General features: G+C 41.7%; 1 protein-coding gene across 2 annotated transcripts in view; it reads right to left on the bottom strand.

Moving 5' to 3' along the window:
* fryl (furry homolog, like) overlaps positions 1-21,278 on the bottom strand; it is a 230,625-nt gene that overhangs the window by 169,099 nt on the left and 40,248 nt on the right. The window contains exon 2 of one of the 2 annotated variants that reach the window (XM_060917412.1): positions 2,014-2,104. The exons of the other annotated variant lie outside the window; for it this stretch is intronic. The gene's annotated coding sequence lies outside the window, so the exon portion shown is untranslated. The remainder of the gene's footprint in view (positions 1-2,013; positions 2,105-21,278) is intronic. 2 annotated transcript variants of the gene reach the window in all.

The following is a 21,278-nucleotide window of genomic DNA, read 5'->3' as shown; positions in this document are numbered from 1 at the left end:
GAATGAGGAATCAAAAAATCTTACATTTTAACAGAGGTGTATAGACTTTTTTTTTTTAGATCCACTGTACAGTCAAAAATAACGGTCCATATCTGTCTGTCTCTACAAAGGGATATTAACAGTTAACTGATTAAATCATTAACTGTTAACTAATTACCAAACATTTAAACAATTCTTTGGCTTACAAGGTGACCAAAACAGCTGGGTTTAACAATCAGGCTGGGAGAAGCACTTGTGTTTCTGGACTGTACACATCATGGCATAACATGGTGTACGTAGAAGAGTCTTGATGCATGTCTTCCTTGAGTTTTGACGGATAGCAGGTTAAGTCAAGGCCCGCTTGTAGAAAGACACAACTTGTAATTACTGGCTACTCCTGACTTTAATACATTTGCTTACAATATTTAAATGAAGGTATATGAGCTGTTAGTGGCATATCGTATTGCTGGATATGAAGATCATCAACTCAATGTGTGTGCATATCAAAAACACTTTCAAACAAGTTGTGTAAGAAATTAAGCACACCATTAGTAATAAAAGCACTGCTTATATTTCGTGAGGTGCACCAAAAGAAAAATAAATAATCCCTCCTCTCTAGAATACTACAGTATTATCTTGAGGAAATGAGCTGCAGGATCTGATCTCGGATAACTTTTCCTCAATATTAGATCTTTTTTTTTTTTTAAACTGGTACCAATACTGGTTATCTGAACTGTGCCATCTCTAATGCATTCAAACCCTTTGCGCAGCAGCAGAACAGTGAAAATATCGGCTATGGAGACAACCAATCTGTAAAAGGATTATATTGAAAATGTACTTCTGCACAGCTGATAAATCTTCCTCTACACCCTCCTCTATTCTCGTTCTTAAACCTAAAATGGTGGAAATGCTCATTTCCCTGCCTTTTTTAGGTTATCGGGTCTGGACGATTAAAACATTTATCATGAGAAAGGGGAAAAAAAAATTAAGCTATATCAGACAAGCCTTCGTGAACAGATTCATTGGCTGTTACAGGAATAAAAATGGAGTATTACACTGGTGAACCTGCTTATGCCTCACAGTACTGCAATATGGCAAATAAAAAAATCTATTTTATTTAAAAAAAAAAAAAACCACACACACACACACACACACACACACACACCAGTATGATTGTGACCAGCATTACATTCGCTACTGGTCCATACACAGGAACCCCATCCCACCCCAAGTCACAATCAGTTCAGGAATGTCAGGGAGGAAGCAGCGGGAACAATACCGAGCAGTATGCCCTCCTCCCACAAAACACACACACACACACACACACACACACACACACCTACCTGAGAAAAACAGGAAAACTTTCTAGACCTCAGACAATTAAGTTAACAAAATGATGCATGACTAAGATCAAGAGGTGGTCACTGGTGCAGAGTGTGACACACAGCATTTCTTATAATGGTCTTACAATCATTAATCAAAACCTCAATCCACAAATGCTTTACTTAAATAAATAAGTACTTCCATTCAAGATCACTGAATATACAAAATGTCAAACTTGAGCCTGATGATATTCATGGACATCACCACCACGTCTAGTCCTCCTTGGGACTAATTTGTGTGTCACAAACACCCTTCAAACGTGAAGGAAGCGGTTGAAGAAAAACTGAGCAGACATTTGACCTTGACCCTGTTTGGATCAATTCCAAAATCTCATCAGTTCATTTGCTGGTTATTATAACAACAACAACAATAATAATAATCCATATAAATCCTATATATAATCAGTTTTGATTTCATATCGTCTTTAAACATAGTTCACAGCTTTTCTGTCTTACTCGGGACCGTTTAACGGAAGTTACTTTACTCTGTAGCTAAAGTTAGGAAGCTGAGGTCATTCAGAAATGCTTTTCAACCACAAAATCGCTCACTTCTCTAAAGTGCAGAATAGAATTGAGGGTTTGATGGAGTCATTTCAAACGCAACCAAATCCCCCTCCCCCCCACAAAAAAATTAAATAAAAATAAACCATACCTGTGAGCCATAGAGCAGCGGAAGAGATTGCAGGTCAAGGACAGAGAGAGAGAGGGAGAGAGAGTAGTCTAGCAGTCCAAATTCTCATCAACTTGAGGAAACAAACAAAAACAAACAAAGTGATTTAAACAATTCAACAATGTAAACAAATCTTATAGATTGGACACTTTGTTTTTAATTAGCATTTGACTGTATCTAAATATTTATCACAGACTACACAACATTGGATAAACGGTTGGTGTGCGTGTTAACGATACAGGAAATCCTAATTCAATAAAGCAACAAATCAGCACTGCCTGAACGCCGTCTTAGATTTCCAGTCTGAAATCAACACTAGAAAGGTACAATAACTGAAAATGAGCCCATCAATAACAGCGTAGCTCATTCTGGCCCCGTCTAGTCCAGAAGGAATGATCTAAAGTGGGCCGTCATCCGCAATAAATCGTGCAAGCTATATACACCCTAGGAATACCTACCTATCTGGCAGAAAGAATCCTCAACAGTGAGGAATTGACCGAGAAGAAGCAATTTGTGTTGAACTGCTCAGTAAAAGTAGACTGCCTTTCAGATTTTTCAAGTGTCGGTCATAAAAAGAATTTTCCCCGACACCCGATTATTTTTATTCAGTGGACCAATAGCTACTGAATTCCAATCACAGACTTCCAATTTTTTATATAGAACATATTAATGAATTTCGGGCCATGTGGCCCTAAATTCTCCACTATTTTTTCCTGCTTCACCATGACCCAATTCAACATACCACATCATGCGTCACGTGGTGGGCTTTCCCTATTCGCACATGGCATTGTGGGATACAAATTTGAAACAGGAGAGGAAAATGGAGGATGTGAGTGTGCGAATGAAATGTCAAAGACCGACTACAGTAACAGAAAGCGAGAAGAAAAGACGTTATGTTGCGAAGGAAAGGAAACGCAGGACCACACTAATAAATATCGGCGCTCAGCAAGCACCTCGGTGTGATCAGCTGTTCGTTTAGCGACGGAATGATGGAACTGTCAGTGCACGGTCAGGGTAAACCTGTAGATGGCAGTAATGCAACACTGTGGCTGCCAGCTGATATAAAACTCAAAAGAAGAAGGTGGTAAACCTGCGCATGCGCACACGGACTTCCTCTGTCTGCTTGACGGCACGAAGTGACCAATTTCATGCACATTATTTGCCCAGGAACCCCTTCAAATTAAATAACTTTCCAGCCACAGAATGGCCTGATTTTTTTTTTTAAAGATATTACAGAAATAAACATACATCACAACCACATTTCAGAGGGAACTAAATTTCAACAAAAGAAACCGAACGGCCGTCTAGCTTTAAGGCTTAGTCCATAACTTCATTAATAATTGTAATTCAGCAAATCCGGGTAGAAGTTATATTCACCCTAGGTACCCCAACTTTCATGCCAGAAAGAATTTTAAAAAATAAATTAAAAAAAAAAAAAAAAATCAGTGCCGAATCGAGGGAGAAGCAGCGATGTGTGTGGAAACTGCTCGTTAGGGCTTAATTACTCCATATCTTCATTATTAACTGCAATTATGCAAATTTGGTTAGAAGCTATATGCACCCCAGGCAGACCTACCTTCCTGCCCAAAAAGAATTAATTTAAAAAAATAAAAAAAAACCCGGTGAATTGAGAGAGGAGATTTTCATGAAATGTGGACCACGCCAAACAGATACCAGACGGACAATACATGATGGTATAAGCTCATGGTCTGTCAGCCGGATGAGCTGCTAACAACAACGGGCTTGCATAATCCGCTCAAACCATTAGCAGTGTATAATGAAATAAAAGCTGTGGGTTAAGGCCAATTTATGCTGACAACGCAGTCCTCGCAGATAGTGTCGCAGACAGTGTCTGCGTAGCCCCCCCACCTTCGCAGATGCTCTGCGAGCACCTCCCAAAAATTGTGACCACCGCAGAGCCTCGCAGACAGCGTCGCAGACAAGAGGGCTCTGATTGGTCCACTCTACATCCGCTGTACACGCACTTCCGCTTCCCTACTTTCCCGGTTTGGTTTGTTTTCACGACCGCCATTTTTAAAAACACGAGCGAAGATGGAGCAGCACGAAGAGCGGTTGATTGAGGAAGTACGTACATCTAAACGACTCCAGTTCTAGTCATTATAAGTAACCGGAGGATAAACACTCCACTAACCACACCCACCAACTACTCCTAGCGATTTCGCGACTTCGCGCCCCCTTGCGTTGTGCCGGTGAATAACATCGCGCACGCCTATTACTCCCCGCTCAACGATAAATTACAACTGTCTGCGAAAAGCTATCTGCGAAAGCCTTGTCGCAAGAGCATGCAGAGGCCTTTAGAATGGAACTGAATTAAATGTTCCTATGTACACACAATGTGCTTTGAAGTACACAGGTTGCCAGGTCTCAACAAAATATTCATCTCTGCCTGATTTCAAAAACTGATCAAAAAGAACTTTCCCTCTTGGGGGGGGGGGGGGGGGGGGGGGGGGGGGGGGGTGTCGTTGTTTGGGAAACACATTCACGCATTTCTGAATTTTTTATTTTATTTTATTTGTTTGCTTCAAAACTAGCTCAATTTGATGTTTTTAAAAAAAAAAACCACACCCTTAGCCCTAGAAACAGTGCTGCTGTGACCAACACCTAAAGCTATGGTCACACTACAGCACACGATGCTTTGCGATGGGTTATCGATGAAAATGTGGCGTTTTGGTGGTGATGCATGACGATATACAGTCAAGCTAAAAGTTGTGGTCACACAGCAGGCAAACGCTTAACCGTGTCACACCTTCACGCACTCGAGTGGCCGCTCTCGCGCACAGGACCCAGTCGCTATGGGAAATACCTGATGCTGATTTGAGCGCAGTCAGCACACACATGCAAGGACACAGAGGCTTTGCCAAGTATTATCACGGTCACGGTTGTTTCTAGCCATGTTTATGACTCAGATTAAATACTCCGCTTTATGTTTCATTTGTCTTTTGTTACTCTGACCTTCTCTCGTGCTTTGTTTTTGTAAATATCACACCTGCTAATAAACTATTCCTGCACTTACACCTGTCTCCTGCCGCATACCTGACAATACTTCACAAAGTCTCTGAAAACGGCGTCCCTATATACGCGTGCTGAATGCGCCCAGATCAACATCAAGCGTTTCCCATAACGACTGGGTCCCAAGCGCGTGCACAACACGCTCTGAAGGATCCCCGAACGTAAACACACTGAGTCCCGGGGAAGGTTAGGCGATACCTAGCTGCTGTGTCGATGAGGCTCCCGCGAGCATTGGGGGACATGGATTCAAGATAAATACATCTCAAGAGGCTCGACGAAGTTTCCCTGAGCTTCAGGAAAACCCATCAGCGAGTATTCACTACTTAGTTTGCCAGCAAAAACACCTCCACCAAATTTCAATGCATGCACTGAATTTTTTTTACGATGCTTTTGGCCACTCACGAGGCGGAGACGCACCAAAAACAACTTGTGAAGCTTGGAGAACATTTGCAGTGTATCGCACGATTGGTGGCGATGCTACCAATTTTTCCATCGACAAGTATTCGCAAACCTATCACGAGCTGGAGTGGGACTAGGGTCTAAGCTGTTGGAGCTTTTTTTTTTTTTAAACTTTCAGACTTTCCACCAAGCTCAAAGAAACCGTTTTACAGGAATATATACAGTATTTTCTTTTTAATCAGACATCATAAGTGACTTAGATGTCATTAATCATTTTGCACATATATCAAATGGTTCCTACATCACTGCACCATTAGTCCTGACACCAAGTAAGAAGAGCTGATGGAGCACTGTAGTCAAAAACAAAACCACAAGGTACTACAGTCATCGTTTATGTGCATTTTGGAGGAAATGGCAAACACACTGCTTCTCTTGTCAAACCTCAGTTTGAGACTCCCTGAGAACACGCATCGTTTTAACATTATTGCCATCATCAGAGACGTTAAGTTCTAACTCCGTGTTTTATGTCAGAGTTACAACATCAAGAAAACCAGCCATGATGTGTGTGTACTCGTCCAATTTTAGATTTTGTGGTAATCTACAAAACCGCACCCTCCCCCACCACACATACAGCAAAAAAAAAAGTCCTCAAGCAGCCGAGACAGGATCCACAGTCTCTGCCAGGGTCTTTTTATAGACGTGGCGGTATCTCTACGTCTCATTAGTTGTGATGACTGCTGCCGCTTCCTGTGGCGCTCTGACATCAGGGTGCTGCTCTACAGTCCACTAATGGGTTGTGTTTATGCTCATGGTTCCCAGACTCAACATGCATGACATCATAAGAAGGCCAACAAAGAGTGATGATCTAATCAGGGCTCTGCAGGATCTGTGACAGGCACAGAGAGAAAATTGCTGATTAGTCACTACATTAGCTTGAACACCAAATCTAAATTAACATTACAGTAGCCCGGTTACTCAGCACAGGCTAGACTGGAGTCAGCACTATTAGACAATTTGTTTTATTATTATTATTCATGGCTGAACAACAAGGTTCAGTTAACAAGTTCTCATGTGGCATGCTTTTGTCCCCCTCAATTTTCTCCCTGATTTCGATGTGTCCAATTCCCAGCCACCAGACAGGTCTCCCCATCACACAACAGCTACCAACCAGGGAGGGTGAAGAATCACCACATGCTTCATCCGAGGTACATGACGCCAGCACACGGCATCTTTTCAAACGTTAGGGGGCAAAGTAACCCACTCTGAGGAAAGCGCTATCTGCCCACTTCTGTATACATGCGCTTACAGATACCAATGATCGGTCAGCGTCGCTATAATTGACGGGAGAGAGAGAAAAAAATGGCACCCTGAGACCACAGGCTCCATCCATCCATATGGATGCATGAAGAAAGGAAAAATACACTGCAACCCTGCTATAACGAACTCCTTGGGAGATGTCCAAATACAACCCCGATTCCAAAAAAAGTTGGAATGCTGTGTAAACTAAATAAAAACAGAAATGTGATAATTTGCAAATATCTTTGAAACTCGATTTCATTGAAAATAGAAGACATCAAAATGTTGAAATGGAGAAATTTTTGTTGTTTTTATATGCTCATTTTGAATGTCAGCAACACGTTTCAGAAAAGTTAGGACAGGAGCACGTTTACCACGGTGTTGCATCACCTCTACTTTTAACAACACTCTAAACGTTTGGGAACTGAGGAGACCAATTGCTGTAGTTTTGAAAGAGAAATGTCTCATTCTTGCCTGATATACAGTTTCATTTGCTCAGCAGTACGGGGTCTCATTTGTCGTGTTTCATAATGTGCCAAATATTTTAAAATAGGAGAGAGGTCTGGACTGCAGGCAGGTCAGTTTAGTACCCGGACTCTTACGACGGAGCCATGTGGTTTTAATACATGAATGAATGAATGAATGAATGAATGAGAGAGAGAAAGAAAGAAAGAAAGAGAGAAAGAAAGAAAGAAAGAAAGGAGAGAAAGAGAGAGAGAAAAAGAGAGAGAAAGAAAGAAAGAAAGACTTCCCTGAAAAAGAGTTTGTCTGGATGGCAGCATATTCCTCTGAAACGTGTGTGTGTGTGTGTGTGTGTGTGTGTGTGTGTGTGTGTGTGTATATATATATATATATATATATATATATATATATATATATATATATAAATAATACACACACCATTCAGCAATAATGATGCCTTCCCAGATATAAAGGAAGTAAAGGAAATAAGTCAGTCACTCTTTTCTGTGTGTCATGTAAAGGAGGTGGATGGCCAGACGGAGATGCAGAAAGAATGTTTATTTACAAACAAGAAGGCAAACAGATAAAAAATGTAATGTGAAAGCAGAGTGAGGAAACGGGCAAGGGTCATGCGAGGCACAAACGGAATATGTGAGGCACAAACGGAATAGCCAAGGCAAGAATGAAAGGCAGAATCCAAATATACAAAAAGTCAAAACCAGAAGGGTGATAGAGACACAAGGTACAGCGCATATAATTCTCAAAGTCTGTGTGTTTTCAAAGTGCTTATAAAAGCGTGTGCTGTGATTGCACTCTGATCATGAATAGGTGCACGGCAATTAGTTCTCATGAGCTTGAGCGCGGCATGCACGTGAGGAGCAGTCCAAGGTGGGATGCTACACATGCATGTGACACAACGCCATTAAAAATAATGCAAATAGGGGGCGTCGTGGCTCAGGTGGTTAAGGCGCCATACCATGAATGCGGGCGACCCGGGTTCGATTCCGGCCCGAGGTCATTTCCCGATCCCTTCCCGTCTCTCTCTCCCGCTCATTTCCTGTCTCTACACTGTCCTATCCAATAAAGGTGCAAAAAGCCCAAAAAAATATCTTTAAAAAAAAAAAATAAAATAATGCAAATGTTGCAAACTTTCAGTTAATAAAAAGTACGATACTAGTGTCCCATCAGTTTTACTTACCAAAGAAGCTTGTAATCCTGGACTGCTTGAAATTTAGACACATTCTCCTGGTCATGAATTTCTCTGAGTCACTACCACAGTTCATTGGCCGAGTTAAAGTATCACAAACGGAGGCGATTTCTTCAGCTGTTATGGAAATGACCGTTACCAGTGTATCGTTGCCAATGTCCACCCACTGACTCACAAGGTTTTATAAATCTTCACCATTCAGTTCATGTGTTGCAAATCATGGATTACATCAGCAGTCATTTTGTTCTTTTATCAATCCTTTGATCACTGTTCTCCATAACTGTTAGCGATCGACACCTCAGCTTGTGTTTTATGGCGTTTTACACGCATCGTTAACTTGACTGCAGACTTGATTACTTATTGTTTGTCGGGGGGGGGGGGGGGGGGCATGGCTCAGTGATTTTTTTTTTTTTTGAAGACTCCGACTCATTGTCATTATATAAGATGGCAGAAAAGAGGCTGGAAGAAAGACATATGGATGCATGAAGAAAGGAAAAATATCTTGGTTGGTTGGTTGTTTGGTTGGTTGGATGGATGAAAGTGAGTGTCAGGGATGGTAGATTAGATGAAGGAAAAAAGGGGTGAAGAACAGGTGGAGGAAGAAAGGATCAAGGAAAAAAAGAAATAGAAAGCACAACTTTATTCATCACACACTTGCGACATTCCTCTCTGCATTTAACCCATCTGAAGCAGTGAAAACACACGTGAGCAATGAGCGCACACATACCCAGAACAGTGGGCAGCCATGCTAACAGCACCCGGGGAGCAGTTGGGAGTTAGATGCCTCGCTCAAGGCCACCTCAGCCCAAGACCGTCCCATATTAACCTAACCTGCATGTCTTTGGATTGTGTGGGGAAACCGGAGCACCTGGAGAAAACCCACACAGACACGGGGAGAACATGCAAACTCCACACAGAAAGGCCCTCACCAGCCGCTGTGAGGCGACCATGCTAACCACTTGCACCACCCTGCCGCCCCAAGAAAGGGTGAAGAATAGGTGGAGGAAGAAAGGATGAAGGAAGGCGTAAGGGGTGAAGAATAGGTGGAGAAAGAAAGTATGAAGGAAGGCGTGAGGGGTGAAGAATAGGTGGAGGAAGAAAGGATGAAGGAAGGCGTAAGGGGTGAAGAATAGGTGGAGAAAGAAAGGGTGAAGGAAGGCATAAGGGGTGAAGAATAGGTGGAGAAAGAAAGGGTGAAGGAAGGCATAAGGGGTGAAGAATAAGTGGAGGAAGAAAGGATGAAGGAAGGCGTAAGGGGTGAATAGGTGGAGGAAGAAAGGATGAAGGAAGGCGTAAGGGGTGAAGAATAGGTGGCGGAAGAAAGGGTGAAGGAAGGCGTAAGGGGTGAAGAATAGGTGGAGGAAGAAAGGATGAAGGAAGGCATAAGGGGTGAATAGATGGAGGAAGAAAGGGTGAAGGAAGGCCTAAGGGGTGAAGAATAGGTGGACGAAGAAAGGGTGAAGGAAGGCGTAAGGGGTGAAGAATAGGTGGAGGAAGAAAGGGTGAAGGAAGGCCTAAGGGGTGAAGAATAGGTGGAGAAAGAAAGGGTGAAGGAAGGCATAAGGGGTGAAGAATAAGTGGAGGAAGAAAGGATGAAGGAAGGCGTAAGGGGTGAAGAATAGGTGGCGGAAGAAAGGGTGAAGGAAGGCGTAAGGGGTGAAGAATAGGTGGAGGAAGAAAGGATGAAGGAAGGCATAAGGGGTGAATAGATGGAGGAAGAAAGGGTGAAGGAAGGCCTAAGGGGTGAATAGATGGAGGAAGAAAGGGTGAAGGAAGGCCTAAGGGGTGAAGAATAGGTGGACGAAGAAAGGGTAAAGGAAGGCGTAAGGGGTGAAGAATAGGTGGAGAAAGAAAGGGTGAAGGAAGGCATAAGGGGTGAAGAATAAGTGGAGGAAGAAAGGATGAAGGAAGGCGTAAGGGGTGAAGAATAGGTGGCGGAAGAAAGGGTGAAGGAAGGCGTAAGGGGTGAAGAATAGGTGGAGGAAGAAAGGATGAAGGAAGGCATAAGGGGTGAATAGATGGAGGAAGAAAGGGTGAAGGAAGGCCTAAGGGGTGAAGAATAGGTGGACGAAGAAAGGGTGAAGGAAGGCGTAAGGGGTGAAGAATAGGTGGAGGAAGAAAGGGTAAAGGAAGGAGTAAGGGCTGAAGAATACAGTGAGAGTAAAAAATATTTGATCCCTTGCTGATTTTGTTGGTTTGCCCACTAATAAAGACATGATCATTCTATACTTTTAATGGTAGATGTATTCTAACATGGAGAGACAGAATATCAAAATGAAAATCCAGAAAATAACTTTAAAGAATATTTTTTAATTGATTTGTATTTCACTGAGGGAAATAAGTATTTGATCCCTCTAGCCAAAAGCACTTAATACTTGGTGGCAAAGCCTTTGTTTGCAAGCACAGCGGACAGACGTTTGTTGTAGTTAACCACAAGGTTAGCACACATCAGGGGGAATTTTGGCCCACTCTTCTTTGCAGATCCTCTCTAAATCATTAAGGTTGGTGGGCTGTCGCTTGGCAACTCCGACCTTCAGCTCCCTCCATAGATTTTCGATTGGATTGAGGTCTGGAGACTGGCCGGGCCACTCCATGACCTTAATGTGGTTCTTCTTGAGCCACTCCTTTATTGCCTTTGCTGTATGCTTCGGGTCGTTGTCATGTTGGAAGACCCAACCACGGCCCATTTTCAACTTCCTGGCAGAGGAGAGGAGGTTGTCCCTCAGGACCAGGCTTTTAGATAGAGGGGCGTCTGGGCGTCTTTTCGACGCCCTGTACTGAAAAAAACAAGAAATTGGACGCCCTACTTTTTAGTACGACGCCCTAAAGACGCCCTAATATTTCCGCCCGTGTTATGTCCGGTAACTTAGCTGAATATGTTAAAAAATCGCCGAGTCTGAGCTTTCCGAGGATCTACAAGCTTTGTTGACACCGCCATTTTGGAAATTTCAGAAGTCTCGCTTTGACAGCTGTCTTTCCCGAAGACGCCCAGGGTTACCATAGCAACAGCACGAGCCCAGAGTACAAAATATAGGCACCCGCCGCAGAGCTACAGAAACACGCGTTTCTATGGCTGCACTAATTTCAAAGTTGTGAGAGCCCTCGTTATAAATAAATGGGTTATTAAATAAATTTGGTGTACAAAGCACTTGTAATATGCGTTCCCAGAGCAGAGGGGGAAAAGATGTATGCCTAGGAGACACTGGCATAAATATCCAGACAATATAGCCGTAGACTATATTGCCGCAGCTAAATGTGGAATGTAGTCTATAGAAAACCGGCCTTACCTGACATGTTATTTATCCCGAATAAATCCTTTTAACAGTAAATAACACATTTTCATGCAGATTTTCCCAACATTACAGGCTACGTAGTGGAGAGTGTGGTAGTCGAGCCGGCGGGTAGTATTTCTAGTAGGCTAAACAATAATCAAATACGACACGTTCTAAAGGATGCTGGGATTCCAAAGAACGCACGTGAAAAGGACGAACACGTGGGATATTTGGTAAGGAAGATAGAAGATAGATTTTTCTGAGTTTTTTGGGCATGACAGGAAGAAAATGAAGAAAAGAGGAAGGCAAACAACGATTTCCAACTTCTTTCAGAAGAGAACTCATGTAAGTTTTTTTTTTTCTTCTGTAAATTTTTAGTACCTTGGTTTTTACCTTCTAGCTTTGTAATTAATGGGTTTCTATTGAAAAAACGAATACCATTATAATGTTTGAAGACTTAGCCATATTTCCTGTGTGTTTTTTTCTTTGTTATACTAAATCTTTGGACGCTAGCGGCTTTGAAAGCAAAACTGGTCAGCCGGGGTTGGTTGTCACACTGTGTTCGGGGTTGGTTGTCACATGTAATGCAATTGCAATAGGTGCACTACTGACTGAGACAAACACAGCTACAACAAGCTTTATTTATGTAGTATTCTGCGATCAGAAAGCTTTATAGCTAATTTGTCATGCTTAATATGCAACTCCAGCTCAAAAAATCCCAGAAATATACCCATTTTAATAATAATATTCATTAAAAATATACGCAGTTTGCAGTGTATTTTGTTTTGGTGTTCCCAAAGTTGATATTGTATTACCAATCTGTTATACCTACATGTATTTTGAATACATTTTCTTTAACATTTTTACATAATTCTCAAAAATATGTATGTATTTTCGGTTCCTGTACCGCCCCATTGAAATAACATTGTGACAACCAACCCTATAGGGTGTCACAATCTGTCAAAGTGTGTTTGACAGCCCATATCTTTTGAACACAACGACATAAAGTAGAAATACCACCTTCCAGTCGTACCTGAGACTTGCAGCTTCCTTTGTACATTGAAAGGGACCCTATTCATACTATTGATACAAGAATGTTGTAACAAAGGCAAAAACACTTGGCTGTATTGCTCAAAATTTGCTGTCAAAATGAAGGAAATAGCATTTGAGAGCATTAGAAATTTCAAAATTTTCCGGGGGAGTACCCCCGGAACCCCCTAAAACACTCGTGCCAGCGGCGCTCAACGCGCCGCTACACCTCGCCACATACAGTGACACCTGCAAAAAAGTTAGACTCCCTAAAAAAAAATCCTGCCTAAAAGCCTGCTCAGGACTGCACGGTACATGGCTCCATCCATCTTCCCACTGATGTGGTGAAGTAGCCCTGTGCCCTTGGCAGAGAAACACCCCCAAAACATAATGCTTCCACCTCCATGCTTGACGGTGGGCACAGTGTTCCTGGGGTCATAGGCAGCATTTTTCTTCCTCCACACATGACGAGTAGAGTTTAGGCCAAATAGTTCAATTTTGGTCTCGTCTGACCACAGAACCTTCTCCCAATCACTTTGTACATCTTTGAGGTGATCATTGGCATACTTTAGGCGGGCCTCCACATGTGCCTTCTTAAGCAGGGGTACCTTTCGGGCACTGCAGGATTTTAATCCATTGCGGCGCAAAGTGTTGCCAATTGTTTTCTTGGTGACTGTGGTCCCAGCTGCCTTGAGGTCATTCACTAACTCCCGCTGTGTGGTTGCAGGCCGATTTCTCACAGTTCTCATGATCATTGCCACCCCACGAGGTGAAATCTTCTGTGGAGCACCAGACCAAGGTCTATTGATGGTCATGTTATACTTCTTAAATTTTCTCACAATTGCACCAGTGGTTGTTACTTTAATACCCAGCATCTTGCTAATGTTTTTGTAGCCCATTCCAGATTTGTGCAGGTCAACAATCCTGTCTCTGAGGTCCTGAGAGAGTTCTTTGGTCTTACCCATGTTGGAGAGTTTGGAATCTGTCTGATTTTGTGAACAGGTGTCTTTCATACAGGTGATTAGTTAGAACAGGTGTCTTCAATTCAGGTAACAGGTTGATTGGGAGTATCTAACTGGTCTGTGAAAGCCAGAACTCCTAATGCATACTAGGGGATCAAATACTTATTTCCCTCAATGAAATACAAATCAATTAATATATATTCTTTAAAGTTATTTTCTGGATTTTCTTTTTGATATTCTGTCTCTCCATGTTAGAATACATTTACCATTAAAAGTAGCTATAGAATGATCATGCCTTTATTAGTGGGCAAACCAACAAAATCAGCAAGGGATCAAATACTTTTTACTCTCACTGTAGGTGGAGAAAGAAAGGGTGATTGGATGGAAAGGATATGTATATATGGATGGATGGAAAAAAGGAATGGATTCTCAACCACCATGCCCTTCTCAGACCCCTGCGTGGGATGCAGATGGAGGAAGTTGATGCAAATAAACTTTATTCATGGAGTATTTTGTGAAAAGTCGGGTTATAATTTAATAAGAAACCCATCTTTCCTCCTTTAACCTCCTAAGGCCCAAGCTGGTTTTTTTACATGCATTTTTTTTATTTCTCTTTGCTATTTGGGCTCATTAGAACCTGATTAGAATAAAAACTAAGCATCATCTTTTGATAAGATGTGCTTTTAGAGAAAAAGTATGTCCACATATGTGGATTCTTGTTCCGAATTTCCATAAAGTGCTGTCCACGCATGTGACCGCTAAGCCCTAGGAGGTTAAATGTAGAACAGTTAACATGTGCTGGATGATCTTGTTTTTATGTCTTTTCTTTTACAGTGGTTTGTTAAAATGCTTTAATGAAATCTTTAAATAACAGTCACCAGTGTCTGAGCTCATTTACAGTAATGCACCTTTAATGAGTGCAGAAAGGAGTTATTTTGAGCCTTTAAAATGGGGTCACTGCACAAAAAAAAAAAAAAAAAAAAAACACCCGCCCCTTTCAATTGTGTACATTGCCAATGGCGTGGCATTATTACAAGCTTATTAAATGCTATCCAGAGTATAAAATCATTACCACATGGACATTTCACCATTTCTTGTGCGTTACCTCACATATTTTAAGAACATAACTGAAGAAAAGTTCAGCAGATAAAGACATGCAGAAATAGTACACTCACTGTCTTACTGTCTCAACCTTCCTCAGTGTCGGACAGGAAACTGTTCACTACTTTGCTAGTCCGCTTTTCCAAAATCAAACAACCTTCCTTAAATCCTCATCTCTGCAGAAACAAAAAACAGCTCAACTTTCGGTTTGATGTTTAACCGACAGCAACGGACTCGGGCAAAGATCAAACGCAGCGTGGTTGGCGTGTAACCTCAACTCGCCACGCTGTAACTGTGTGCACAAAACGCTGAGTGGAGCGTGAAGGGGAAATAAAAGAACAAATAAAATACAGGACACACTGATTTTCTTCCAAATTTCACTTTCACTCGAGGAAATCATCATTTCCACTACTGTGACCTGTTTCTATAGTTTACTTGCATACTTTAATCCTTTTAACACCATTCCAAGAAAGCCACAAAGCTTCTGCTCATCTGCAATGTCCATCACTCCAACTAGGAAAAGAAATGCCCCTTCAAAACACAATTCCTGCACGTAAACTCGGGATGTATACTGTACACACAAGTAACCGCTTTAAATCAATCATCACACAGACACTTTTGCTTGTTAAAGATGTAAAATTAGCCCCATTTGGATGGGATTACGTTTATATGAGGTAGTTTCCTATTTTACAGGTTCTACACTGATTTTAGTTCTGTCCAGATTCACATTTTTCTCTGAAAATTACAGGCCTCCTCTTTTTCCCCAAAATTCCACACATGTCTGAGATTTTAGTCCAGAGACATGTCGGATTTCCTGTCCATCTCACATTGGGGGAAAAAGATGTTTGACTGCTGGTACTTGCTGCATTTAGTCTCGTAGCATGCACATCACCGACCCTCCTGCATACATTACATTTTTCCCGAATAGCAAAATGAAAAGAAAAAAAAAAAAAAACTGTATGTGCTACGGCGGCACGGTGGTGTAGTGGTTAGCGCTGTCGCCTCACAGCAAGAAGGTCCTGGGTTCGAGCCCCGGGGCCGGCGAGGGCCTTTCTGTGTGGAGTTTGCATGTTCTCCCCGTGTCCGCGTGGGTTTCCTCCGGGTGCTCCGGTTTCCCCCACAGTCCAAAGACATGCAGGTTAGGTTAACTGGTGACTCTAAATTGACCGTAGGTGTGAATGGCTGTCCGTGTCTATGTGTCAGCCCTGTGATGACCTGGCGACTTGTCCAGGGTGTACCCCGCCTTTCACCCGTAGTCAGCTGGGATAGGCTCCAGCTTGCCTGCGACCCTGTAGAAGGATAAAGCGGCTAGAGATAATGAGATGAGATGAGACTGTATGTGCTACCACAACACAAGTGCAGAGGCACTAAACCATATATTTGGTCTGAGTGGTAAAGCCTCGACTGCACACGCTACCTGGGAAAGTAGATTCAGGAGAAGAAAGAAAATGTAACAGGGTTCGACATTAACTTTTAAACCCACTTGCCCTGGGGGGCAAGTGGGGGTAAATTTCCACTTGCCCCCCAAATATTATCATTTGCCCCCTATTTTGCGAGGACTACTACTTTTTTTTTTTTAGGAAAACCATAGAATAGTTGTGATTTGCAACATAAAATGAAGATCACGCACTGAGTTGAAGTTTGGTTATTGGTTACTTTTTATTTGTAACGGACAATAACAATTTTATCCAAAATAGTTTTTCCCTGCCTTAGATGATTTATTTCCATTTCACGTGCATGCAGCTGTTGTAAAGTTCAGTGTGTTTGTGTAGAACTCTCTCAGACTGTAGGCTCATTACTTGATAATGTAGAAACCTATAACAAAGTTTGTATGAAGAAAACAATCGGGTGCCAAGACTTTTGAACAGTACTGCGTTTGAGAATATTTATATCTCGGGGTTTTTTTTTTTAAAAATAAACCTAGAGGTGGATGATTTAAAAATAAATAAATAAATAAATAAATAAATAAATAATAAAAACCTGATATATAAATATTTTGCACTAGGGTATTAGGCAGAAAAAGAAATTTACCAGTCAAAAATAATATTTTATATAATCCTGATAAGCGCTGCAGGTGCGAAGACGAGCGCCGCAGGCGCGAAGTCCCTCTAGGGGGGTCTGGGGGCATGCCCCCCCAGAAAATTTTTGAAATTTAGACTTCATTTCCTGCATTCTAGGACATTTTCAGGGTGAAATGGCGTGTAATTTTTGATCAGAAATATTGCATATTTTTACTTTGTATTTTTTTCAGTTTCACTCCTGAATGTATCAGATGTATGTATGGTGTCTGATTTGGTAACAAAAGTGAAAAGAAAATAAACAACAATGAATTGTATATAATCTTTTGATCTAGTTACAGTATTTAATAATAAAAAAAAAAAACCCAACAGTATTCTATTTTACCATACCCCAATGAAACCCCCTTGTTAATCAATGTATAACACATACCTTTTCTGTCTTTTTGTGGAAAAACGAATCAGTTTTTGTCACATTCAATTTGGGGCGTTTGTTGGGATTCATCTTGATCCAGAAGAGTGAGTCAGCAAAAAAAAATGCGGTTCTCCCGCCAAGAAAGAGGAAACTACAACGCAGGGTGTTTGGCAATTTTCGACCAATCAGAATTCGCGATTTATTCAGTCCGCATGTTACAAGATTCAGTGCGGGCCAAAATGGCGGAAACGATGAAATATTCTGATTTTTCATTTCAAGTTTTCAGTATTTTTCGTATTAAACTGTGTTTCTTACGATTTGTAAATGATGGCGGAACCACACACGGACTGGCCATCGGGAGTAGCGGGAGTTTTCCCAGTGGGCCGGTGGTTCAGTGTGGGCCAGCGGAGAAAAAAAAAAAAAAACAGTTGCGCGCTGGCCTTTAATATGATAAGCAATGTTAACAGTTTCTTTAACAAACTGTTAACATTGCTTATCATATTAAAGGCCAGCGCGCAACTGTAATAAGCAATGTTAACAGTTTGTTAAAGAAACTGTTAACATTGCTTATCATATTAAAGGCCAGCGCGCAACTGTTTTTTTTTTTTTCTCCGCCGGCCCACGCTGAACCACCAGCCCACCGGGAAAACTCCCGCTACTCCCGATGGCCAGTCCGTGTGTGGGCGGAACATAACTGGATTTATCGGATGACATGTGGGAGTATTCATGTGCGAAAATTTTCGGCATTATCGTCCGTTTCAGTATCCGTCTGTGTGTATACTTGCCCGTTGAAATCGGCAATCGCCCGTCAAATTTACGGGTGGACGGGTCTCTGCCTAATACCTTATATTGCACAGTACTGTGTTCCTCTGATAACAGAAAGCTCCAGATCTCTCTGCTCTTAATCTGTTCTTTCAGGATTTAAGTCGCTCATGTCACGCCTTGTTGATTTTTTTTATGCCCAAGTCGTGTGAAACCAATCTGGGTTTTCTGTGTCGAACAAGGAAGCGGCTTCACCTGTAAGAAAATCAAACCCTTTCATGAAGGGGCCGACTCGAATGCAAGCAGAAAAAAAAAAAATAAAACGAGATTCTCAAGCAAACTCTTCCATCCTCACTTCCGACTTTGTTTTTGCAAAATACATTTTAAATACAATCGTGACTTTCTCTGGAGTTTTCAGGCTGAGCTCCTCTCCTCATATTCTTTAACCACGCATTTCCTCGTTCTTGAAGCATTTGCTTCTATTTGTTAGCATTTTTCTTGATAAAAGGTATTACCGTCTCCCTGCTATCTATTTTTCTGTTTGAACGAGCAAAACCCGCGCTAAAATGAACCATATTGAAGACAGACTAAGCCTTGCTTGCATGAAAGACGGGTGTCTGTCTGACCCCAGCTGTAATCATCATGTGATGCGTGACGTCATGCACAAGGGGTCTATAAACAGTACGCGTACCATACTACAACAGCGGGAATATATATATAATAACTTGCAAAGCAGTAAATGAAACCGAGACTAAGAAAACAGCCAAGACATAATGGCAGCTATGTAGTGAGGGACAAAATAAAAAGATCGAAAAGTCTCATTTTTGTGGTGCTAGTTCGTGATACATGCTCATTCCAACTTGCCCAGTCAGGCATGTCGAGGACATATTCCACTTGCCCAGGGCAATCGGGCAGTCCTTAATGTCAAACCCTGTGAAATCATTAAGTAAAGCGAGAGTCCACAAGCTGAGCTCCAGGTATAAAGCAGTACTTCAGAGATGTCCACAAGCACCAGCGATTTTCTCCACCTACACCGGCGGTGTGCACCGGCTACTTGATCCCGGGAGGGACGACAAAAAAAGTTGCCTTTCAATGTTCAAGTGATTTATATTGTCTCCACTGCCCATAATTTGCTGCAAATCCAAGGAGTTCACCACAAAATTGTCTTTGATTCGAGTCATGACCAGAAGCGACACCATATTTGTTGATTGATTCTCGCGCTCCAATTGGCTGAGCCAGACCACATGACCACACTGTAGTGTATGTAGTTATGTTACAGAGCTAGGCAGCATACGGAGGGTAACTGAGAAAGCCAAGCACACATACATCTGGAAGGAAATTTCATAGATACAATTTTACTAGTATTTTACAGAAAAATGGTTGGTTGGTAATCAGCTGCGAGTGCACCAGAAGCCACCAAAAGGCATGTAAATTTAAAAATAATAATTTTTTTTTTTTTTGGGGGGGAGATGCCCCCAGACCCACCTTAGCATTAGTGCATTAGTATTAGCTGCCTACTTTTTAAATTTTTTATTTTTATTTTTTTTAAAAAGCCAGCTACTTCAAATTTTCTGGAGAATCCTGGTACTTTATACTCACACGTACACAACACCATCAGCTTTTCAATACACTAGAAAAGATCCAGAGCCTCTTCGACTGCTTGGACACCACGTTGTGAATATGACTACGTGACAAATATCCAAGTTCGTAGAAAATACCGGACACCCACTTCACCTGCGGCAAGTCCATTGCTATCCGGATGGAAGAGTTTTATAAAATTTAAAAGAAAAAAGTAAAAATTTATACAGACTCCTTGCTGATACACTAATCCAACTCGAATATAGCTATACACTATACAGTACACAGATTTTAGGAGAAAAATATGCATCACTCATGACAGCAAAAAATCTTATCCGGACAGCTAACATGGAGTTTTCACATTCTGTATCTTGAAAGCACAGAGGGCAAAACCCAAGGTTGAAACTTGGCAGTCGCGCGGTCACCAGTGGTGATTAAAAACTGACCAGGGCCACTAAAAGTTGAGGTTTGGTCACTTGAAGGGCAACCACAGTTTGAGAAGTACAAAAAAAAAAAAAAATTAACTGTTCCTTCCTTGGAGTACTTTGCTTTCCTCAACTCGAAGTTTGCGAATTCTAGTAAAAGTTCAGTTCTAAAGGACAAAGTTCAAAGCTGTTCGTGAGTTTTCAGATCGCTCCACAATATCCCTGAACTCTGACCTTTCCCATGATTCACTGCTGTGTCATAGCAGAAGCCGGTATCTTTCTTCCGCTCCACTGTGTTAACATTTGTAACTAACGCTAACTGCTAGATAGGTAAGATCAAAGATGACTAAAAGATGGTTACACAGGTCTGATTATCTGACGTGCTCTGGGGATAATACGATCAAAGTGTCCCATCCGTCTAGACTACATGAAGTCGTGGCCCGATGTCAGCTACGTTGACATTGTCAGTTATTTTATTCTTAGGTGATGGCGTTGAACTACAAAAGCACGGAGGCGTACAATTATCTACACAATAATAAGATTGGCAAAATTGCGTGCAAAAGAGAGGGCAGGTTTGTTTGCTTAAAGGTTGAGCCGAGCCAGAGCACGAACAAACCCAAACACCTGGCTTAGGTAATGATGAGAGCCAGTGGCGTGATGGAAACGATCAGCTGTTCCTGCACTGCATGGTTAGTGAAGTCATGCAGCAGCTATCATCTGGAAGGTAGACGATGTCCGAGCAGAGCGACTGTGCTGGTTTACTAATAATGTAGTGTTTATATATTGTAAGTCGCTTTGGACAAAAGCATCTGCCAAATACCATAACCATATTAACCATAAGCTCTAGTCTAATAAAACTCTACCAGCCGACTGTACCGTGATGTCTCTAGGACAGGCTCAAGAAGAAAAAGCTAGGAGAGAAGCACAGGCTAACCATTTTAATACAGATGCTGTCAAACTTTGCAAACTTGGCAAAAGTATGTGAACCTCTATGATTAGCAGTTAATTTGAAGGTGAAATTAGGAGTCAGGTGTTTTCAATCAATGGGATGACAATCAGGTGTGAGTGGGCACCCTGTTTTATTTAAAGAACAGGGATCTATCAAAAGTCTGATCTTCACAACACGTTTGTGGAAGTGTATCATGGCACGAACAAAGGAGATTTCTGAGGACCTCAGAAAAAGCGTTGTTGATGCTCATCAGGCTGGAAAAGGTTACAAAAGCATCTCTAAAGAGTTTGGACTCCACCGATCCACAGTCAGACAGATTGTGTACAAATGGAGGAAATTCAAGAC

Source organism: Neoarius graeffei, chromosome 3 (genome assembly GCF_027579695.1).
Source record: "Neoarius graeffei isolate fNeoGra1 chromosome 3, fNeoGra1.pri, whole genome shotgun sequence".
NCBI lineage: Eukaryota > Metazoa > Chordata > Actinopteri > Siluriformes > Ariidae > Neoarius > Neoarius graeffei.
This window is presented reverse-complemented; position numbering and strand designations above follow the sequence as displayed.